This window comes from Camelina sativa, chromosome 18, assembly GCF_030686135.1.
Source record: "Camelina sativa cultivar CO46 ecotype springtype chromosome 18, ASM3068613v1".
Taxonomy (NCBI): Eukaryota; Viridiplantae; Streptophyta; class Magnoliopsida; order Brassicales; family Brassicaceae; genus Camelina; species Camelina sativa.
In genome coordinates this window covers 9,264,822-9,284,157 of record NC_141897.1, presented here as the reverse complement: position 1 = coordinate 9,284,157, position 19,336 = coordinate 9,264,822, and the positions used below count along the sequence as shown (strand labels likewise).

Sequence of the window (19,336 nt, the reverse complement as noted above, 5' to 3'; positions counted from 1 at the left end):
TTTTTTTTTTTTGGTTGTTGCGTAAGCCTATATAGTCCAAACATAACGTCGTAACTTTTACATCGTGAGGAACCGCGCGACCCATAATACCTTTTCGGAAAGCCCCAAGATTGTTTCCGGCAAGGCAATGGGTCTTCGTCCCATTGGACCATTCTGGAGGCCGAATTTTGACGTTTAAAAGTGTTTCGGATGTTTTTTTGTGATCGCGACACAATTAGCTACGAGTACAAGATTATATTCGGATATGGTTATCTCTTGTTTTTCGCGGTTCGAAGCACGTCCAAGGTGAATAAACCGGTCCACATATCAAGTGGGACCCACATTGAATGATCCCTTGAGTTTTCAAAAAACGATATATGCGATTGCATGATATATACTAACGGATGCGATCATACCAGCACTAATGCACCGTATCCCATCAGAACTCCGCAGTTAAGCGTGCTTGGGCGAGAGTAGTACTAGGAGGGGTGACCTCCCGGGAAGTCCTCGTGTTGCATCCCTCTCTCTTTTTTTTTTTTTTTTTTTGGTTGTTGCGTAAGCCTATATAGTACAAACATAACGTCGTAACTTTTACATCGTGAGGAACCACGCGACCCATAATACCTTTTCGGAAAGCCCCAAGAGTGTTTCCGGCAAGGCAATGGGTCTTCGTCCCATTGGACCATTCTGGAGGCCGAATTTTGACGTTTAAAAGTGTTTCGGATGTTTTTTTGTGATCGCGACACAATTAGCTACGAGTACAAGATTATGTTCGGATATGGTTATCTCTTGTTTTTCGCGGTTCGAAGCACGTCCAAGGTGAATAAACCAGTCCATATATCAAGTGGGACCCACATTGAATGATCCCTTGAGTTTTCAAAAAACGATATATGCGATTGCATGATATATACTAACGGATGCGATCATACCAGCACTAATGCACCGTATCCCATCAGAACTCCGCAGTTAAGCATGCTTGGGCGAGAGTAGTACTAGGATGGGTGACCTCCCGGGAAGTCCTCGTGTTGCATCCCTCCCTCTTTTTTTTTTTTTGGTTGTTGCGTAAGCCTATATAGTCCAAACATAACGTCGTAACTTTTACATCGTGAGGAACCACGCGACCCATAATACCTTTTCGGAAAGCCCCAAGAGTGTTTCCGGCAAGGCAATGGGTCTTCGTCCCATTGGACCATTCTGGAGGCCGAATTTTGACGTTTAAAAGTGTTTTGGATGTTTTTTTGTGATCGCGACACAATTAGCTACGAGTACAAGATTATGTTGACCTCCGGGGAAGTCCTCGTGTTGCATCCCTCCCTCTTTTTTTTTTTTGGTTGTTGCGTAAGCCTATATAGTCCAAACATAACGTCGTAACTTTTACATCGTGAGGAACCACGCGACCCATAATACCTTTTCGGAAAGCCCCAAGATTGTTTCCGGCAAGGCAATGGGTCTTCGTCCCATTGGACCATTCTGGAGGCCGAATTTTGACGTTTAAAAGTGTTTCGGATGTTTTTTTGTGATCGCGACACAATTAGCTACGAGTACAAGATTATGTTCGGATATGGTTATCTCTTGTTTTTCGCGGTTCGAAGCACGTCCAAGGTGAATAAACCGGTCCACATATCAAGTGGGACCCACATTGAATGATCCCTTGAGTTTTCAAAAAACGATATATGCGATTGCATGATATATACTAACGGATGCGATCATACCAGCACTAATGCACCGGATCCCATCAGAACAACGCAGTTAAGCGTGCTTGGGCGAGAGTAGTACTAGGATGGGTGACCTCCCGGGAAGTCCTCGTGTTGCATCCCTCCCTCTTTTTTTTTTTTGGTTGTTGCGTAAGCCTATATAGTCCAAACATAACGTTGTAACTTTTACATCGTGAGGAACCACGCGACCCATAATACCTTTTCGGAAAGCCCCAAGAGTGTTTCCGGCAAGGCAATGGGTCTTTGTCCCATTGGACCATTCTGGAGGCCGAATTTTGACGTTTAAAAGTGTTTCGGATGTTTTTTTGTGATCGCGACACAATTAGCTACGAGTACAAGATTATGTTGACCTCCCGGGAAGTCCTCGTGTTGCATCCCTCCCTCTTTTTTTTTTTTGGTTGTTGCGTAAGCCTATATAGTCCAAACATAACGTCGTAACTTTTACATCGTGAGGAACCACGCGACCTATAATACCTTTTCGGAAAGCCCCAAGAGTGTTTCCGGCAAGGCAATGGGTCTTCGTCCCATTGGACCATTCTGGAGGCCGAATTTTGACGTTTAAAAGTGTTTCGGATGTTTTTTTGTGATCGCGACACAATTAGCTACGAGTACAAGATTATGTTGACCTCCCGGGAAGTCCTCGTGTTGCATCCCTCCCTCTTTTTTTTTTTTGGTTGTTGCGTAAGCCTATATAGTCCAAACATAACGTCGTAACTTTTACATCGTGAGGAACCACGCGACCCATAATACCTTTTCGGAAAGCCCCAAGATTGTTTCCGGCAAGGCAATGGGTCTTCGTCCCATTGGACCATTCTGGAGGCCGAATTTTGACGTTTAAAAGTGTTTCGGATGTTTTTTTGTGATCGCGACACAATTAGCTACGAGTACAAGATTATGTTCGGATATGGTTATCTCTTGTTTTTCGCGGTTCGAAGCACGTCCAAGGTGAATAAACCGGTCCACATATCAAGTGGGACCCACATTGAATGATCCCTTGAGTTTTCAAAAAACGATATATGCGATTGCATGATATATACTAACGGATGCGATCATACCAGCACTAATGCACCGTATCCCATCAGAACTCCGCAGTTAAGCGTGCTTGGGCGAGAGTAGTACTAGGATGGGTGACCTCCCGGGAAGTCCTCGTGTTGCATCCCTCCCTCTTTTTTTTTTTTTTTTTTTTGGTTGTTGCGTAAGCCTATATAGTACAAACATAACGTCGTAACTTTTACATCGTGAGGAACCACGCGACCCATAATACCTTTTCGGAAAGCCCCAAGAGTGTTTCCGGCAAGGCAATGGGTCTTCGTCCCATTGGACCATTCTGGAGGCCGAATTTTGACGTTTAAAAGTGTTTCGGATGTTTTTTTGTGATCGCGACACAATTAGCTACGAGTACAAAATTATGTTCGGATATGGTTATCTCTTGTTTTTCGCGGTTCGAAGCACGTCCAAGGTGAATAAACCGGTCCACATATCAAGTGGGACCCACATTGAATGATCCCTTGAGTTTTCAAAAAACGATATATGCGATTGCATGATATATACTAACGGATGCGATCATACCAGCACTAATGCACCGTATCCCATCAGAACAACGCAGTTAAGCGTGCTTGGGCGAGAGTAGTACTAGGATGGGTGACCTCCCGGGAAGTCCTCGTGTTGCATCCCTCCCTCTTTTTTTTTTTTTTTTTTTTTGGTTGTTGCGTAAGCCTATATAGTACAAACATAACGTCGTAACTTTTACATCGTGAGGAACCACGCGACCCATAATACCTTTTCGGAAAGCCCCAAGAGTGTTTCCGGCAAGGCAATGGGTCTTCGTCCCATTGGACCATTCTGGAGGCCGAATTTTGACGTTTAAAAGTGTTTCGGATGTTTTTTTGTGATCGCGACACAATTAGCTACGAGTACAAGATTATGTTGACCTCCCGGGAAGTCCTCGTGTTGCATCCCTCCCTCTTTTTTTTTTTTGGTTGTTGCGTAAGCCTATATAGTCCAAACATAACGTCGTAACTTTTACATCGTGAGGAACCACGCGACCTATAATACCTTTTCGGAAAGCCCCAAGAGTGTTTCCGGCAAGGCAATGGGTCTTCGTCCCATTGGACCATTCTGGAGGCCGAATTTTGACGTTTAAAAGTGTTTCGGATGTTTTTTTGTGATCGCGACACAATTAGCTACGAGTACAAGATTATGTTGACCTCCCGGGAAGTCCTCGTGTTGCATCCCTCCCTCTTTTTTTTTTTTGGTTGTTGCGTAAGCCTATATAGTCCAAACATAACGTCGTAACTTTTACATCGTGAGGAACCACGCGACCCATAATACCTTTTCGGAAAGCCCCAAGATTGTTTCCGGCAAGGCAATGGGTCTTCGTCCCATTGGACCATTCTGGAGGCCGAATTTTGACGTTTAAAAGTGTTTCGGATGTTTTTTTGTGATCGCGACACAATTAGCTACGAGTACAAGATTATGTTCGGATATGGTTATCTCTTGTTTTTCGCGGTTCGAAGCACGTCCAAGGTGAATAAACCGGTCCACATATCAAGTGGGACCCACATTGAATGATCCCTTGAGTTTTCAAAAAACGATATATGCGATTGCATGATATATACTAACGGATGCGATCATACCAGCACTAATGCACCGTATCCCATCAGAACTCCGCAGTTAAGCGTGCTTGGGCGAGAGTAGTACTAGGATGGGTGACCTCCCGGGAAGTCCTCGTGTTGCATCCCTCCCTCTTTTTTTTTTTTTTTTTTTTGGTTGTTGCGTAAGCCTATATAGTACAAACATAACGTCGTAACTTTTACATCGTGAGGAACCACGCGACCCATAATACCTTTTCGGAAAGCCCCAAGAGTGTTTCCGGCAAGGCAATGGGTCTTCGTCCCATTGGACCATTCTGGAGGCCGAATTTTGACGTTTAAAAGTGTTTCGGATGTTTTTTTGTGATCGCGACACAATTAGCTACGAGTACAAAATTATGTTCGGATATGGTTATCTCTTGTTTTTCGCGGTTCGAAGCACGTCCAAGGTGAATAAACCGGTCCACATATCAAGTGGGACCCACATTGAATGATCCCTTGAGTTTTCAAAAAACGATATATGCGATTGCATGATATATACTAACGGATGCGATCATACCAGCACTAATGCACCGTATCCCATCAGAACAACGCAGTTAAGCGTGCTTGGGCGAGAGTAGTACTAGGATGGGTGACCTCCCGGGAAGTCCTCGTGTTGCATCCCTCCCTCTTTTTTTTTTTTTTTTTTTTTGGTTGTTGCGTAAGCCTATATAGTACAAACATAACGTCGTAACTTTTACATCGTGAGGAACCACGCGACCCATAATACCTTTTCGGAAAGCCCCAAGAGTGTTTCCGGCAAGGCAATGGGTCTTCGTACCATTGGACCATTCTGGAGGCCGAATTTTGACGTTTAAAAGTGTTTCAGATGTTTTTTTGTGATCACGACACAATTAGCTACGAGTACAAGATTATGTTCGGATATGGTTATCTCTTGTTTTTCGCGGTTCGAAGCACGTCCAAGGTGAATAAACCGGTCCACATATCAAGTGGGACCCACAATGAATGATCCCTTGAGTTTTCAAAAAACGATATATGCGATTGCATGATATATACAAACGGATGCGATCATACCAGCACTAATGCACCGTTTCCCATCAGAACTCCGCAGTTAAGCGTGCTTGGGCGAGAGTAGTACTAGGATGGGTGACCTCCCGGGAAGTCCTCGTGTTGCATCCCTCCCTCTTTTTTTTTTTTTTTTTTTGGTTGTTGCGTAAGCCTATATAGTACAAACATAACGTCGTAACTTTTACATCGTGAGGAACCACGCGACCCATAATACCTTTTCGGAAAGCCCCAAGAGTGTTTCCGGCAAGGCAATGGGTCTTCGTCCCATTGGACCATTCTGGAGGCCGAATTTTGACGTTTAAAAGTGTTTCGGATGTTTTTTTGTGATCGCGACACAATTAGCTACGAGTACAAAATTATGTTCGGATATGGTTATCTCTTGTTTTTCGCGGTTCGAAGCACGTCCAAGGTGAATAAACCGGTCCACATATCAAGTGGGACCCACATTGAATGATCCCTTGAGTTTTCAAAAAACGATATATGCGATTGCATGATATATACTAACGGATGCGATCATACCAGCACTAATGCACCGGATCCCATCAGAACAACGCAGTTAAGCGTGCTTGGGCGAGAGTAGTACTAGGATGGGTGACCTCCCGGGAAGTCCTCGTGTTGCATCCCTCCCTCTTTTTTTTTTTTGGTTGTTGCGTAAGCCTATATAGTCCAAACATAACGTCGTAACTTTTACATCGTGAGGAACCACGCGACCCATAATACCTTTTCGGAAAGCCCCAAGAGTGTTTCCGGCAAGGCGATGGGTCTTCGTCCCATTGGACCATTCTGGAGGCCGAATTTTGACGTTTAAAAGTGTTTCGGATGTTTTTTTGTGATCGCGACACAATTAGCTACGAGTACAAGATTATGTTGACCTCCCGGGAAGTCCTCGTGTTGCATCCCTCCCTCTTTTTTTTTTTTGGTTGTTGCGTAAGCCTATATAGTCCAAACATAACGTCGTAACTTTTACATCGTGAGGAACCACGCGACCCATAATACCTTTTCGGAAAGCCCCAAGATTGTTTCCGGCAAGGCAATGGGTCTTTGTCCCATTGGACCATTCTGGAGGCCGAATTTTGACGTTTAAAAGTGTTTCGGATGTTTTTTTGTGATCGCGACACAATTAGCTACGAGTACAAGATTATGTTGACCTCCCGGGAAGTCCTCGTGTTGCATCCCTCCCTCTTTTTTTTTTTTGGTTGTTGCGTAAGCCTATATAGTCCAAACATAACGTCGTAACTTTTACATCGTGAGGAACCACGCGACCTATAATACCTTTTCGGAAAGCCCCAAGAGTGTTTCCGGCAAGGCAATGGGTCTTCGTCCCATTGGACCATTCTGGAGGCCGAATTTTGACGTTTAAAAGTGTTTCGGATGTTTTTTTGTGATCGCGACACAATTAGCTACGAGTACAAGATTATGTTGACCTCCCGGGAAGTCCTCGTGTTGCATCCCTCCCTCTTTTTTTTTTTTGGTTGTTGCGTAAGCCTATATAGTCCAAACATAACGTCGTAACTTTTACATCGTGAGGAACCACGCGACCTATAATACCTTTTCGGAAAGCCCCAAGAGTGTTTCCGGCAAGGCAATGGGTCTTCGTCCCATTGGACCATTCTGGAGGCCGAATTTTGACGTTTAAAAGTGTTTCGGATGTTTTTTTGTGATCGCGACACAATTAGCTACGAGTACAAGATTATGTTGACCTCCCGGGAAGTCCTCGTGTTGCATCCCTCCCTCTTTTTTTTTTTTGGTTGTTGCGTAAGCCTATATAGTCCAAACATAACGTCGTAACTTTTACATCGTGAGGAACCACGCGACCCATAATACCTTTTCGGAAAGCCCCAAGATTGTTTCCGGCAAGGCAATGGGTCTTCGTCCCATTGGACCATTCTGGAGGCCGAATTTTGACGTTTAAAAGTGTTTCGGATGTTTTTTTGTGATCGCGACACAATTAGCTACGAGTACAAGATTATGTTCGGATATGGTTATCTCTTGTTTTTCGCGGTTCGAAGCACGTCCAAGGTGAATAAACCGGTCCACATATCAAGTGGGACCCACATTGAATGATCCCTTGAGTTTTCAAAAAACGATATATGCGATTGCATGATATATACTAACGGATGCGATCATACCAGCACTAATGCACCGTATCCCATCAGAACTCCGCAGTTAAGCGTGCTTGGGCGAGAGTAGTACTAGGATGGGTGACCTCCCGGGAAGTCCTCGTGTTGCATCCCTCCCTCTTTTTTTTTTTTTTTTTTTTGGTTGTTGCGTAAGCCTATATAGTACAAACATAACGTCGTAACTTTTACATCGTGAGGAACCACGCGACCCATAATACCTTTTCGGAAAGCCCCAAGAGTGTTTCCGGCAAGGCAATGGGTCTTCGTCCCATTGGACCATTCTGGAGGCCGAATTTTGACGTTTAAAAGTGTTTCGGATGTTTTTTTGTGATCGCGACACAATTAGCTACGAGTACAAAATTATGTTCGGATATGGTTATCTCTTGTTTTTCGCGGTTCGAAGCACGTCCAAGGTGAATAAACCGGTCCACATATCAAGTGGGACCCACATTGAATGATCCCTTGAGTTTTCAAAAAACGATATATGCGATTGCATGATATATACTAACGGATGCGATCATACCAGCACTAATGCACCGTATCCCATCAGAACAACGCAGTTAAGCGTGCTTGGGCGAGAGTAGTACTAGGATGGGTGACCTCCCGGGAAGTCCTCGTGTTGCATCCCTCCCTCTTTTTTTTTTTTTTTTTTTTTGGTTGTTGCGTAAGCCTATATAGTACAAACATAACGTCGTAACTTTTACATCGTGAGGAACCACGCGACCCATAATACCTTTTCGGAAAGCCCCAAGAGTGTTTCCGGCAAGGCAATGGGTCTTCGTACCATTGGACCATTCTGGAGGCCGAATTTTGACGTTTAAAAGTGTTTCAGATGTTTTTTTGTGATCACGACACAATTAGCTACGAGTACAAGATTATGTTCGGATATGGTTATCTCTTGTTTTTCGCGGTTCGAAGCACGTCCAAGGTGAATAAACCGGTCCACATATCAAGTGGGACCCACAATGAATGATCCCTTGAGTTTTCAAAAAACGATATATGCGATTGCATGATATATACAAACGGATGCGATCATACCAGCACTAATGCACCGTTTCCCATCAGAACTCCGCAGTTAAGCGTGCTTGGGCGAGAGTAGTACTAGGATGGGTGACCTCCCGGGAAGTCCTCGTGTTGCATCCCTCCCTCTTTTTTTTTTTTTTTTTTTGGTTGTTGCGTAAGCCTATATAGTACAAACATAACGTCGTAACTTTTACATCGTGAGGAACCACGCGACCCATAATACCTTTTCGGAAAGCCCCAAGAGTGTTTCCGGCAAGGCAATGGGTCTTCGTCCCATTGGACCATTCTGGAGGCCGAATTTTGACGTTTAAAAGTGTTTCGGATGTTTTTTTGTGATCGCGACACAATTAGCTACGAGTACAAAATTATGTTCGGATATGGTTATCTCTTGTTTTTCGCGGTTCGAAGCACGTCCAAGGTGAATAAACCGGTCCACATATCAAGTGGGACCCACATTGAATGATCCCTTGAGTTTTCAAAAAACGATATATGCGATTGCATGATATATACTAACGGATGCGATCATACCAGCACTAATGCACCGGATCCCATCAGAACAACGCAGTTAAGCGTGCTTGGGCGAGAGTAGTACTAGGATGGGTGACCTCCCGGGAAGTCCTCGTGTTGCATCCCTCCCTCTTTTTTTTTTTTGGTTGTTGCGTAAGCCTATATAGTCCAAACATAACGTCGTAACTTTTACATCGTGAGGAACCACGCGACCCATAATACCTTTTCGGAAAGCCCCAAGAGTGTTTCCGGCAAGGCGATGGGTCTTCGTCCCATTGGACCATTCTGGAGGCCGAATTTTGACGTTTAAAAGTGTTTCGGATGTTTTTTTGTGATCGCGACACAATTAGCTACGAGTACAAGATTATGTTGACCTCCCGGGAAGTCCTCGTGTTGCATCCCTCCCTCTTTTTTTTTTTTGGTTGTTGCGTAAGCCTATATAGTCCAAACATAACGTCGTAACTTTTACATCGTGAGGAACCACGCGACCCATAATACCTTTTCGGAAAGCCCCAAGATTGTTTCCGGCAAGGCAATGGGTCTTCGTCCCATTGGACCATTCTGGAGGCCGAATTTTGACGTTTAAAAGTGTTTCGGATGTTTTTTTGTGATCGCGACACAATTAGCTACGAGTACAAGATTATGTTCGGATATGGTTATCTCTTGTTTTTCGCGGTTCGAAGCACGTCCAAGGTGAATAAACCGGTCCACATATCAAGTGGGACCCACATTGAATGATCCCTTGAGTTTTCAAAAAACGATATATGCGATTGCATGATATATACTAACGGATGCGATCATACCAGCACTAATGCACCGGATCCCATCAGAACAACGCAGTTAAGCGTGCTTGGGCGAGAGTAGTACTAGGATGGGTGACCTCCCGGGAAGTCCTCGTGTTGCATCCCTCCCTCTTTTTTTTTTTTGGTTGTTGTGTAAGCCTATATAGTAAAAACATAACGTCGTAACTTTTACATCGTGAGGAACCACGCGACCCATAATACCTTTTCGGAAAGCCCCAAGAGTGTTTCCGGCAAGGCAATGGGTCTTCGTCCCATTGGACCATTCTGGAGGCCGAATTTTGACGTTTAAAAGTGTTTCGGATGTTTTTTTGTGATCGCGACACAATTAGCTACGACTACAAGATTATGTTGACCTCCCGGGAAGTCCTCGTGTTGCATCCCTCCCTCTTTTTTTTTTTTGGTTGTTGCGTAAGCCTATATAGTCCAAACATAACGTCGTAACTTTTACATCGTGAGGAACCACGCGACCCATAATACCTTTTCGGAAAGCCCCAAGATTGTTTCCGGCAAGGCAATGGGTCTTCGTCCCATTGGACCATTCTGGAGGCCGAATTTTGACGTTTAAAAGTGTTTCGGATGTTTTTTTGTGATCGCGACACAATTAGCTACGAGTACAAGATTATGTTCGGATATGGTTATCTCTTGTTTTTCGCGGTTCGAAGCACGTCCAAGGTGAATAAACCGGTCCACATATCAAGTGGGACCCACATTGAATGATCCCTTGAGTTTTCAAAAAACGATATATGCGATTGCATGATATATACTAACGGATGCGATCATACCAGCACTAATGCACCGGATCCCATCAGAACAACGCAGTTAAGCGTGCTTGGGCGAGAGTAGTACTAGGATGGGTGACCTCCCGGGAAGTCCTCGTGTTGCATCCCTCCCTCTTTTTTTTTTTTGGTTGTTGTGTAAGCCTATATAGTAAAAACATAACGTCGTAACTTTTACATCGTGAGGAACCACGCGACCCATAATACCTTTTCGGAAAGCCCCAAGAGTGTTTCCGGCAAGGCAATGGGTCTTCGTCCCATTGGACCATTCTGGAGGCCGAATTTTGACGTTTAAAAGTGTTTCGGATGTTTTTTTGTGATCGCGACACAATTAGCTACGACTACAAGATTATGTTGACCTCCCGGGAAGTCCTCGTGTTGCATCCCTCCCTCTTTTTTTTTTTTGGTTGTTGCGTAAGCCTATATAGTCCAAACATAACGTCGTAACTTTTACATCGTGAGGAACCACGCGACCCATAATACCTTTTCGGAAAGCCCCAAGATTGTTTCCGGCAAGGCAATGGGTCTTCGTCCCATTGGACCATTCTGGAGGCCGAATTTTGACGTTTAAAAGTGTTTCGGATGTTTTTTTGTGATCGCGACACAATTAGCTACGAGTACAAGATTATGTTCGGATATGGTTATCTCTTGTTTTTCGCGGTTCGAAGCACGTCCAAGGTGAATAAACCGGTCCACATATCAAGTGGGACCCACATTGAATGATCCCTTGAGTTTTCAAAAAACGATATATGCGATTGCATGATATATACTAACGGATGCGATCATACCAGCACTAATGCACCGGATCCCATCAGAACAACGCAGTTAAGCGTGCTTGGGCGAGAGTAGTACTAGGATGGGTGACCTCCCGGGAAGTCCTCGTGTTGCATCCCTCCTTCTTTTTTTTTTTTGGTTGTTGTGTAAGCCTATATAGTCCAAACATAACGTCGTAACTTTTACATCGTGAGGAACCACGCGACCCATAATACCTTTTCGGAAAGCCCCAAGAGTGTTTCCGGCAAGGCAATGGGTCTTCGTCCCATTGGACCATTCTGGAGGCCGAATTTTGACGTTTAAAAGTGTTTCGGATGTTTTTTTGTGATCGCGACACAATTAGCTACGAGTACAAGATTATGTTGACCTCCCGGGAAGTCCTCGTGTTGCATCCCTCCCTCTTTTTTTTTTTTGGTTGTTGCGTAAGCCTATATAGTCCAAACATAACGTCGTAACTTTTACATCGTGAGGAACCACGCGACCCATAATACCTTTTCGGAAAGCCCCAAGATTGTTTCCGGCAAGGCAATGGGTCTTCGTCCCATTGGACCATTCTGGAGGCCGAATTTTGACGTTTAAAAGTGTTTCGGATGTTTTTTTGTGATCGCGACACAATTAGCTACGAGTACAAGATTATGTTCGGATATGGTTATCTCTTGTTTTTCGCGGTTCGAAGCACGTCCAAGGTGAATAAACCGGTCCACATATCAAGTGGGACCCACATTGAATGATCCCTTGAGTTTTCAAAAAACGATATATGCGATTGCATGATATATACTAACGGATGCGATCATACCAGCACTAATGCACCGGATCCCATCAGAACAACGCAGTTAAGCGTGCTTGGGCGAGAGTAGTACTAGGATGGGTGACCTCCCGGGAAGTCCTCGTGTTGCATCCCTCCCTCTTTTTTTTTTTTGGTTGTTGCGTAAGCCTATATAGTCCAAACATAACGTCGTAACTTTTACATCGTGAGGAACCACGCGACCCATAATACCTTTTCGGAAAGCCCCAAGAGTGTTTCCGGCAAGGCAATGGGTCTTCGTCCCATTTGACCATTCTGGAGGCCGAATTTTGACGTTTAAAAGTGTTTCGGATGTTTTTTTGTGATCGCGACACAATTAGCTACGAGTACAAGATTATGTTGACCTCCCGGGAAGTCCTCGTGTTGCATCCCTCCCTCTTTTTTTTTTTTGGTTGTTGCGTAAGCCTATATAGTCCAAACATAACGTCGTAACTTTTACATCGTGAGGAACCACGCGACCCATAATACCTTTTCGGAAAGCCCCAAGATTGTTTCCGGCAAGGCAATGGGTCTTCGTCCCATTGGACCATTCTGGAGGCCGAATTTTGACGTTTAAAAGTGTTTCGGATGTTTTTTTGTGATCGCGACACAATTAGCTACGAGTACAAGATTATGTTCGGATATGGTTATCTCTTGTTTTTCGCGGTTCGAAGCACGTCCAAGGTGAATAAACCGGTCCACATATCAAGTGGGACCCACATTGAATGATCCCTTGAGTTTTCAAAAAACGATATATGCGATTGCATGATATATACTAACGGATGCGATCATACCAGCACTAATGCACCGGATCCCATCAGAACAACGCAGTTAAGCGTGCTTGGGCGAGAGTAGTACTAGGATGGGTGACCTCCCGGGAAGTCCTCGTGTTGCATCCCTCCCTCTTTTTTTTTTTTGGTTGTTGTGTAAGCCTATATAGTAAAAACATAACGTCGTAACTTTTACATCGTGAGGAACCACGCGACCCATAATACCTTTTCGGAAAGCCCCAAGAGTGTTTCCGGCAAGGCAATGGGTCTTCGTCCCATTGGACCATTCTGGAGGCCGAATTTTGACGTTTAAAAGTGTTTCGGATGTTTTTTTGTGATCGCGACACAATTAGCTACGACTACAAGATTATGTTGACCTCCCGGGAAGTCCTCGTGTTGCATCCCTCCCTCTTTTTTTTTTTTGGTTGTTGCGTAAGCCTATATAGTCCAAACATAACGTCGTAACTTTTACATCGTGAGGAACCACGCGACCCATAATACCTTTTCGGAAAGCCCCAAGATTGTTTCCGGCAAGGCAATGGGTCTTCGTCCCATTGGACCATTCTGGAGGCCGAATTTTGACGTTTAAAAGTGTTTCGGATGTTTTTTTGTGATCGCGACACAATTAGCTACGAGTACAAGATTATGTTCGGATATGGTTATCTCTTGTTTTTCGCGGTTCGAAGCACGTCCAAGGTGAATAAACCGGTCCACATATCAAGTGGGACCCACATTGAATGATCCCTTGAGTTTTCAAAAAACGATATATGCGATTGCATGATATATACTAACGGATGCGATCATACCAGCACTAATGCACCGGATCCCATCAGAACAACGCAGTTAAGCGTGCTTGGGCGAGAGTAGTACTAGGATGGGTGACCTCCCGGGAAGTCCTCGTGTTGCATCCCTCCTTCTTTTTTTTTTTTGGTTGTTGTGTAAGCCTATATAGTCCAAACATAACGTCGTAACTTTTACATCGTGAGGAACCACGCGACCCATAATACCTTTTCGGAAAGCCCCAAGAGTGTTTCCGGCAAGGCAATGGGTCTTCGTCCCATTGGACCATTCTGGAGGCCGAATTTTGACGTTTAAAAGTGTTTCGGATGTTTTTTTGTGATCGCGACACAATTAGCTACGAGTACAAGATTATGTTGACCTCCCGGGAAGTCCTCGTGTTGCATCCCTCCCTCTTTTTTTTTTTTGGTTGTTGCGTAAGCCTATATAGTCCAAACATAACGTCGTAACTTTTACATCGTGAGGAACCACGCGACCCATAATACCTTTTCGGAAAGCCCCAAGATTGTTTCCGGCAAGGCAATGGGTCTTCGTCCCATTGGACCATTCTGGAGGCCGAATTTTGACGTTTAAAAGTGTTTCGGATGTTTTTTTGTGATCGCGACACAATTAGCTACGAGTACAAGATTATGTTCGGATATGGTTATCTCTTGTTTTTCGCGGTTCGAAGCACGTCCAAGGTGAATAAACCGGTCCACATATCAAGTGGGACCCACATTGAATGATCCCTTGAGTTTTCAAAAAACGATATATGCGATTGCATGATATATACTAACGGATGCGATCATACCAGCACTAATGCACCGGATCCCATCAGAACAACGCAGTTAAGCGTGCTTGGGCGAGAGTAGTACTAGGATGGGTGACCTCCCGGGAAGTCCTCGTGTTGCATCCCTCCCTCTTTTTTTTTTTTGGTTGTTGCGTAAGCCTATATAGTCCAAACATAACGTCGTAACTTTTACATCGTGAGGAACCACGCGACCCATAATACCTTTTCGGAAAGCCCCAAGAGTGTTTCCGGCAAGGCAATGGGTCTTCGTCCCATTTGACCATTCTGGAGGCCGAATTTTGACGTTTAAAAGTGTTTCGGATGTTTTTTTGTGATCGCGACACAATTAGCTACGAGTACAAGATTATGTTGACCTCCCGGGAAGTCCTCGTGTTGCATCCCTCCCTCTTTTTTTTTTTTGGTTGTTGCGTAAGCCTATATAGTCCAAACATAACGTCGTAACTTTTACATCGTGAGGAACCACGCGACCCATAATACCTTTTCGGAAAGCCCCAAGATTGTTTCCGGCAAGGCAATGGGTCTTCGTCCCATTGGACCATTCTGGAGGCCGAATTTTGACGTTTAAAAGTGTTTCGGATGTTTTTTTGTGATCGCGACACAATTAGCTACGAGTACAAGATTATGTTCGGATATGGTTATCTCTTGTTTTTCGCGGTTCGAAGCACGTCCAAGGTGAATAAACCGGTCCACATATCAAGTGGGACCCACAATGAATGATCCCTTGAGTTTTCAAAAAACGATATATGCGATTGCATGATATATACTAACGGATGCGATCATACCAGCACTAATGCACCGTATCCCATCAGAACTCCGCAGTCAAGCGTGCTTGGGCGAGAGTAGTACTAGGATGGGTGACCTCCCGGGAAGTCCTCGTGTTGCATCCCTCCCTCTTTTTTTTTTTTTTTTTTTTGGTTGTTGCGTAAGCCTATATAGTACAAACATAACGTCGTAACTTTTACATCGTGAGGAACCACGCGACCCATAATACCTTTTCGGAAAGCCCCAAGAGTGTTTCCGGCAAGGCAATGGGTCCTCGTCCCATTGGACCATTCTGGAGGCCGAATTTTGACGTTTAAAAGTGTTTCGGATGTTTTTTTGTGATCGCGACACAATTAGCTACGAGTACAAAATTATGTTCGGATACGGTTATCTCTTGTTTTTCGCGGTTCGAAGCACGTCCAAGGTGAATAAACCGGTCCACATATCAAGTGGGACCCACATTGAATGATCCCTTGAGTTTTCAAAAAACGATATATGCGATTGCATGATATATACTAACGGATGCGATCATACCAGCACTAATGCACCGGATCCCATCAGAACAACGCAGTTAAGCGTGCTTGGGCGAGAGTAGTACTAGGATGGGTGACCTCCCGGGAAGTCCTCGTGTTGCATCCCTCCCTCTTTTTTTTTTTTGGTTGTTGCGTAAGCCTATATAGTCCAAACATAACGTCGTAACTTTTACATCGTGAGGAACCACGCGACCCATAATACCTTTTCGGAAAGCCCCAAGAGTGTTTCCGGCAAGGCAATGGGTCTTCGTCCCATTGGACCATTCTAGAGGCCGAATTTTGACGTTTAAAAGTGTTTCGGATGTTTTTTTGTGATCGCGACACAATTAGCTACGAGTACAAGATTATGTTGACCTCCCGGGAAGTCCTCGTGTTGCATCCCTCCCTCTTTTTTTTTTTTGGTTGTTGCGTAAGCCTATATAGTCCAAACATAACGTCGTAACTTTTACATCGTGAGGAACCACGCGACCCATAATACCTTTTCGGAAAGCCCCAAGAGTGTTTCCGGCAAGGCAATGGGTCTTCGTCCCATTGGACCATTCTGGAGGCCGAATTTTGACGTTTAAAAGTGTTTCGGATGTTTTTTTGTGATCGCGACACAATTAGCTACGAGTACAAGATTATGTTGACCTCCCGGGAAGTCCTCGTGTTGCATCCCTCCCTCTTTTTTTTTTTTTTTTTTTTGGTTGTTGCGTAAGCCTATATAGTACAAACATAACGTCGTAACTTTTACATCGTGAGGAACCACGCGACCCATAATACCTTTTCGGAAAGCCCCAAGAGTGTTTCCGGCAAGGCAATGGGTCTTCGTCCCATTGGACCATTCTGGAGGCCGAATTTTGACGTTTAAAAGTGTTTCGGATGTTTTTTTGTGATCGCAACACAATTAGCTACGAGTACAAAATTATGTTCGGATATGGTTATCTCTTGTTTTTCGCGGTTCGAAGCACGTCCAAGGTGAATAAACCGGTCCACATATCAAGTGGGACCCACATTGAATGATCCCTTGAGTTTTCAAAAAACGATATATGCGATTGCATGATATATACAAACGGATGCGATCATACCAGCACTAATGCACCGTATCCCATCAGAACTCCGCAGTTAAGCGTGCTTGGGCGAGAGTAGTACTAGGATGGGTTACCTCCCGGGAAGTCCTCGTGTTGCATCCCTCCCTCTTTTTTTTTTTTTTTTTTTGGTTGTTGCGTAAGCCTATATAGTACAAACATAACGTCGTAACTTTTACATCGTGAGGAACCACGCGACCCATAATACCTTTTCGGAAAGCCCCAAGAGTGTTTCCGGCAAGGCAATGGGTCTTCGTCCCATTGGACCATTCTGGAGGCCGAATTTTGACGTTTAAAAGTGTTTCGGATGTTGTTTTGTGATCGCAACACAATTAGCTACGAGTACAAAATTATGTTCGGATACGGTTATCTCTTGTTTTTCGCGGTTCGAAGCACGTCCAAGGTGAATAAACCGGTCCACATATCAAGTGGGACCCACATTGAATGATCCCTTGAGTTTTCAAAAAACGATATATGCGATTGCATGATATATACTAACGGATGCGATCATACCAGCACTAATGCACCGGATCCCATCAGAACAACGCAGTTAAGCGTGCTTGGGCGAGAGTAGTACTAGGATGGGTGACCTCCCGGGAAGTCCTCGTGTTGCATCCCTCCCTCTTTTTTTTTTTTGGTTGTTGCGTAAGCCTATATAGTCCAAACATAACGTCGTAACTTTTACATCGTGAGGAACCACGCGACCCATAATACCTTTTCGGAAAGCCCCAAGAGTGTTTCCGGCAAGGCAATGGGTCTTCGTCCCATTGGACCATTCTGGAGGCCGAATTTTGACGTTTAAAAGTGTTTCGGATGTTTTTTTGTGATCGCGACACAATTAGCTACGAGTACAAGATTATGTTGACCTCCCGGGAAGTCCTCGTGTTGCATCCCTCCCTCTTTTTTTTTTTTGGTTGTTGCGTAAGCCTATATAGTCCAAACATAACGTCGTAACTTTTACATCGTGAGGAACCACGCGACCCATAATACCTTTTCGGAAAGCCCCAAGATTGTTTCCGGCAAGGCAATGGGTCGTCGTCCCATTGGACCATTCTGGAGGCCGAATTTTGACGTTTAAAAGTGTTTCGGATGTTTTTTTGTGATCGCGACACAATTAGCTACGAGTACAAGATTATGTTCGGATATGGTTATCTCTTGTTTTTCGCGGTTCGAAGCACGTCCAAGGTGAATAAACCGGTCCACATATCAAGTGGGACCCACATTGAATGATCCCTTGAGTTTTCAAAAAACGATATATGCGATTCCATGATATATACTAACGGATGCGATCATACCAGCACTAATGCACCGTATCCCATCAGAACTCCGCAGTTAAGCGTGCTTGGGCGAGAGTAGTACTAGGATGGGTGACCTCCCGGGAAGTCCTCGTGTTGCATCCCTCCCTTTTTTTTTTTTTTTTTTTTTTGGTTGTTGCGTAAGCCTATATAGTACAAACATAACGTCGTAACTTTTACATCGTGAGGAACCACGCGACCCATAATACCTTTTCGGAAAGCCCCAAGAGTGTTTCCGGCAAGGCAATGGGTCTTCGTCCCATTGGACCATTCTGGAGGCCGAATTTTGACGTTTAAAAGTGTTTCGGATGTTTTTTTGTGATCGCGACACAATTAGCTACGAGTACAAAATTATGTTCGGATATGGTTATCTCTTGTTTTTCGCGGTTCGAAGCACGTCCAAGGTGAATAAACCGGTCCACATATCAAGTGGGACCCACATTGAATGATCCCTTGAGTTTTCAAAAAACGATATATGCGATTGCATGATATATACAAACGGATGCGATCATACCAGCACTAATGCACCGTATCCCATCAGAACTCCGCAGTTAAGCGTGCTTGGGCGAGAGTAGTACTAGGATGGGTTACCTCCCGGGAAGTCCTCGTGTTGCATCCCTCCCTCTTTTTTTTTTTTTTTTTTTGGTTGTTGCGTAAGCCTATATAGTACAAACATAACGTCGTAACTTTTACATCGTGAGGAACCACGCGACCCATAATACCTTTTCGGAAAGCCCCAAGAGTGTTTCCGGCAAGGCAATGGGTCTTCGTCCCATTGGACCATTCTGGAGGCCGAATTTTGACGTTTAAAAGTGTTTCGGATGTTGTTTTGTGATCGCAACACAATTAGCTACGAGTACAAAATTATGTTCGGATACGGTTATCTCTTGTTTTTCGCGGTTCGAAGCACGTCCAAGGTGAATAAACCGGTCCACATATCAAGTGGGACCCACATTGAATGATCCCTTGAGTTTTCAAAAAACGATATATGCGATTGCATGATATATACTAACGGATGCGATCATACCAGCACTAATGCACCGGATCCCATCAGAACAACGCAGTTAAGCGTGCTTGGGCGAGAGTAGTACTAGGATGGGTGACCTCCCGGGAAGTCCTCGTGTTGCATCCCTCCCTCTTTTTTTTTTTTGGTTGTTGCGTAAGCCTATATAGTCCAAACA

At 44.4% G+C, this 19,336-nt stretch overlaps 27 non-coding genes across 27 annotated transcripts; all 27 read left to right on the top strand.

Annotated features, from left to right (window-relative positions):
• Window positions 1-381: 381 nt before the first annotated feature.
• Window positions 382-500, top strand: LOC147922487 (5S ribosomal RNA). Its single transcript, XR_015590304.1, has one exon. It is a non-coding gene; the product is annotated as a 5S ribosomal RNA (ribosomal RNA).
• A 394-nt stretch (window positions 501-894) lies between these two features.
• On the top strand, window positions 895-1,013 carry LOC147922486 (5S ribosomal RNA). The gene has a single exon (XR_015590356.1). It is a non-coding gene; the product is annotated as a 5S ribosomal RNA (ribosomal RNA).
• Window positions 1,014-1,677: 664 nt separating this feature from the next.
• LOC147922485 (5S ribosomal RNA) lies at window positions 1,678-1,796 on the top strand. Its single transcript, XR_015589714.1, has one exon. It is a non-coding gene; the product is annotated as a 5S ribosomal RNA (ribosomal RNA).
• Window positions 1,797-2,735: 939 nt separating this feature from the next.
• On the top strand, window positions 2,736-2,854 carry LOC147922484 (5S ribosomal RNA). The gene has a single exon (XR_015590226.1). It is a non-coding gene; the product is annotated as a 5S ribosomal RNA (ribosomal RNA).
• Window positions 2,855-3,249: 395 nt separating this feature from the next.
• On the top strand, window positions 3,250-3,368 carry LOC147922483 (5S ribosomal RNA). Its single transcript, XR_015590269.1, has one exon. It is a non-coding gene; the product is annotated as a 5S ribosomal RNA (ribosomal RNA).
• A 948-nt stretch (window positions 3,369-4,316) lies between these two features.
• On the top strand, window positions 4,317-4,435 carry LOC147922482 (5S ribosomal RNA). Its single transcript, XR_015590225.1, has one exon. It is a non-coding gene; the product is annotated as a 5S ribosomal RNA (ribosomal RNA).
• Window positions 4,436-4,830: 395 nt separating this feature from the next.
• On the top strand, window positions 4,831-4,949 carry LOC147922481 (5S ribosomal RNA). The gene has a single exon (XR_015590268.1). It is a non-coding gene; the product is annotated as a 5S ribosomal RNA (ribosomal RNA).
• A 396-nt stretch (window positions 4,950-5,345) lies between these two features.
• Window positions 5,346-5,464, top strand: LOC147922480 (5S ribosomal RNA). The gene has a single exon (XR_015590376.1). It is a non-coding gene; the product is annotated as a 5S ribosomal RNA (ribosomal RNA).
• A 394-nt stretch (window positions 5,465-5,858) lies between these two features.
• On the top strand, window positions 5,859-5,977 carry LOC147922479 (5S ribosomal RNA). Its single transcript, XR_015589713.1, has one exon. It is a non-coding gene; the product is annotated as a 5S ribosomal RNA (ribosomal RNA).
• Window positions 5,978-7,468: 1,491 nt separating this feature from the next.
• Window positions 7,469-7,587, top strand: LOC147922478 (5S ribosomal RNA). The gene has a single exon (XR_015590224.1). It is a non-coding gene; the product is annotated as a 5S ribosomal RNA (ribosomal RNA).
• Window positions 7,588-7,982: 395 nt separating this feature from the next.
• LOC147922477 (5S ribosomal RNA) lies at window positions 7,983-8,101 on the top strand. Its single transcript, XR_015590267.1, has one exon. It is a non-coding gene; the product is annotated as a 5S ribosomal RNA (ribosomal RNA).
• A 396-nt stretch (window positions 8,102-8,497) lies between these two features.
• Window positions 8,498-8,616, top strand: LOC147922476 (5S ribosomal RNA). Its single transcript, XR_015590375.1, has one exon. It is a non-coding gene; the product is annotated as a 5S ribosomal RNA (ribosomal RNA).
• Window positions 8,617-9,010: 394 nt separating this feature from the next.
• Window positions 9,011-9,129, top strand: LOC147922475 (5S ribosomal RNA). The gene has a single exon (XR_015589711.1). It is a non-coding gene; the product is annotated as a 5S ribosomal RNA (ribosomal RNA).
• A 663-nt stretch (window positions 9,130-9,792) lies between these two features.
• Window positions 9,793-9,911, top strand: LOC147922474 (5S ribosomal RNA). The gene has a single exon (XR_015589710.1). It is a non-coding gene; the product is annotated as a 5S ribosomal RNA (ribosomal RNA).
• Window positions 9,912-10,574: 663 nt separating this feature from the next.
• Window positions 10,575-10,693, top strand: LOC147922473 (5S ribosomal RNA). Its single transcript, XR_015589709.1, has one exon. It is a non-coding gene; the product is annotated as a 5S ribosomal RNA (ribosomal RNA).
• Window positions 10,694-11,356: 663 nt separating this feature from the next.
• LOC147922472 (5S ribosomal RNA) lies at window positions 11,357-11,475 on the top strand. Its single transcript, XR_015589708.1, has one exon. It is a non-coding gene; the product is annotated as a 5S ribosomal RNA (ribosomal RNA).
• Window positions 11,476-12,138: 663 nt separating this feature from the next.
• Window positions 12,139-12,257, top strand: LOC147922471 (5S ribosomal RNA). Its single transcript, XR_015589707.1, has one exon. It is a non-coding gene; the product is annotated as a 5S ribosomal RNA (ribosomal RNA).
• Window positions 12,258-12,920: 663 nt separating this feature from the next.
• Window positions 12,921-13,039, top strand: LOC147922470 (5S ribosomal RNA). The gene has a single exon (XR_015589706.1). It is a non-coding gene; the product is annotated as a 5S ribosomal RNA (ribosomal RNA).
• Window positions 13,040-13,702: 663 nt separating this feature from the next.
• On the top strand, window positions 13,703-13,821 carry LOC147922469 (5S ribosomal RNA). Its single transcript, XR_015589705.1, has one exon. It is a non-coding gene; the product is annotated as a 5S ribosomal RNA (ribosomal RNA).
• A 663-nt stretch (window positions 13,822-14,484) lies between these two features.
• On the top strand, window positions 14,485-14,603 carry LOC147922468 (5S ribosomal RNA). The gene has a single exon (XR_015589704.1). It is a non-coding gene; the product is annotated as a 5S ribosomal RNA (ribosomal RNA).
• A 663-nt stretch (window positions 14,604-15,266) lies between these two features.
• LOC147922467 (5S ribosomal RNA) lies at window positions 15,267-15,385 on the top strand. The gene has a single exon (XR_015590285.1). It is a non-coding gene; the product is annotated as a 5S ribosomal RNA (ribosomal RNA).
• Window positions 15,386-15,780: 395 nt separating this feature from the next.
• Window positions 15,781-15,899, top strand: LOC147922466 (5S ribosomal RNA). The gene has a single exon (XR_015589703.1). It is a non-coding gene; the product is annotated as a 5S ribosomal RNA (ribosomal RNA).
• Window positions 15,900-16,846: 947 nt separating this feature from the next.
• On the top strand, window positions 16,847-16,965 carry LOC147922465 (5S ribosomal RNA). Its single transcript, XR_015590262.1, has one exon. It is a non-coding gene; the product is annotated as a 5S ribosomal RNA (ribosomal RNA).
• Window positions 16,966-17,359: 394 nt separating this feature from the next.
• LOC147922464 (5S ribosomal RNA) lies at window positions 17,360-17,478 on the top strand. The gene has a single exon (XR_015589702.1). It is a non-coding gene; the product is annotated as a 5S ribosomal RNA (ribosomal RNA).
• A 663-nt stretch (window positions 17,479-18,141) lies between these two features.
• LOC147922463 (5S ribosomal RNA) lies at window positions 18,142-18,260 on the top strand. The gene has a single exon (XR_015590223.1). It is a non-coding gene; the product is annotated as a 5S ribosomal RNA (ribosomal RNA).
• Window positions 18,261-18,655: 395 nt separating this feature from the next.
• On the top strand, window positions 18,656-18,774 carry LOC147922462 (5S ribosomal RNA). The gene has a single exon (XR_015590261.1). It is a non-coding gene; the product is annotated as a 5S ribosomal RNA (ribosomal RNA).
• Window positions 18,775-19,168: 394 nt separating this feature from the next.
• On the top strand, window positions 19,169-19,287 carry LOC147922461 (5S ribosomal RNA). The gene has a single exon (XR_015589700.1). It is a non-coding gene; the product is annotated as a 5S ribosomal RNA (ribosomal RNA).
• Window positions 19,288-19,336: the final 49 nt, after the last annotated feature.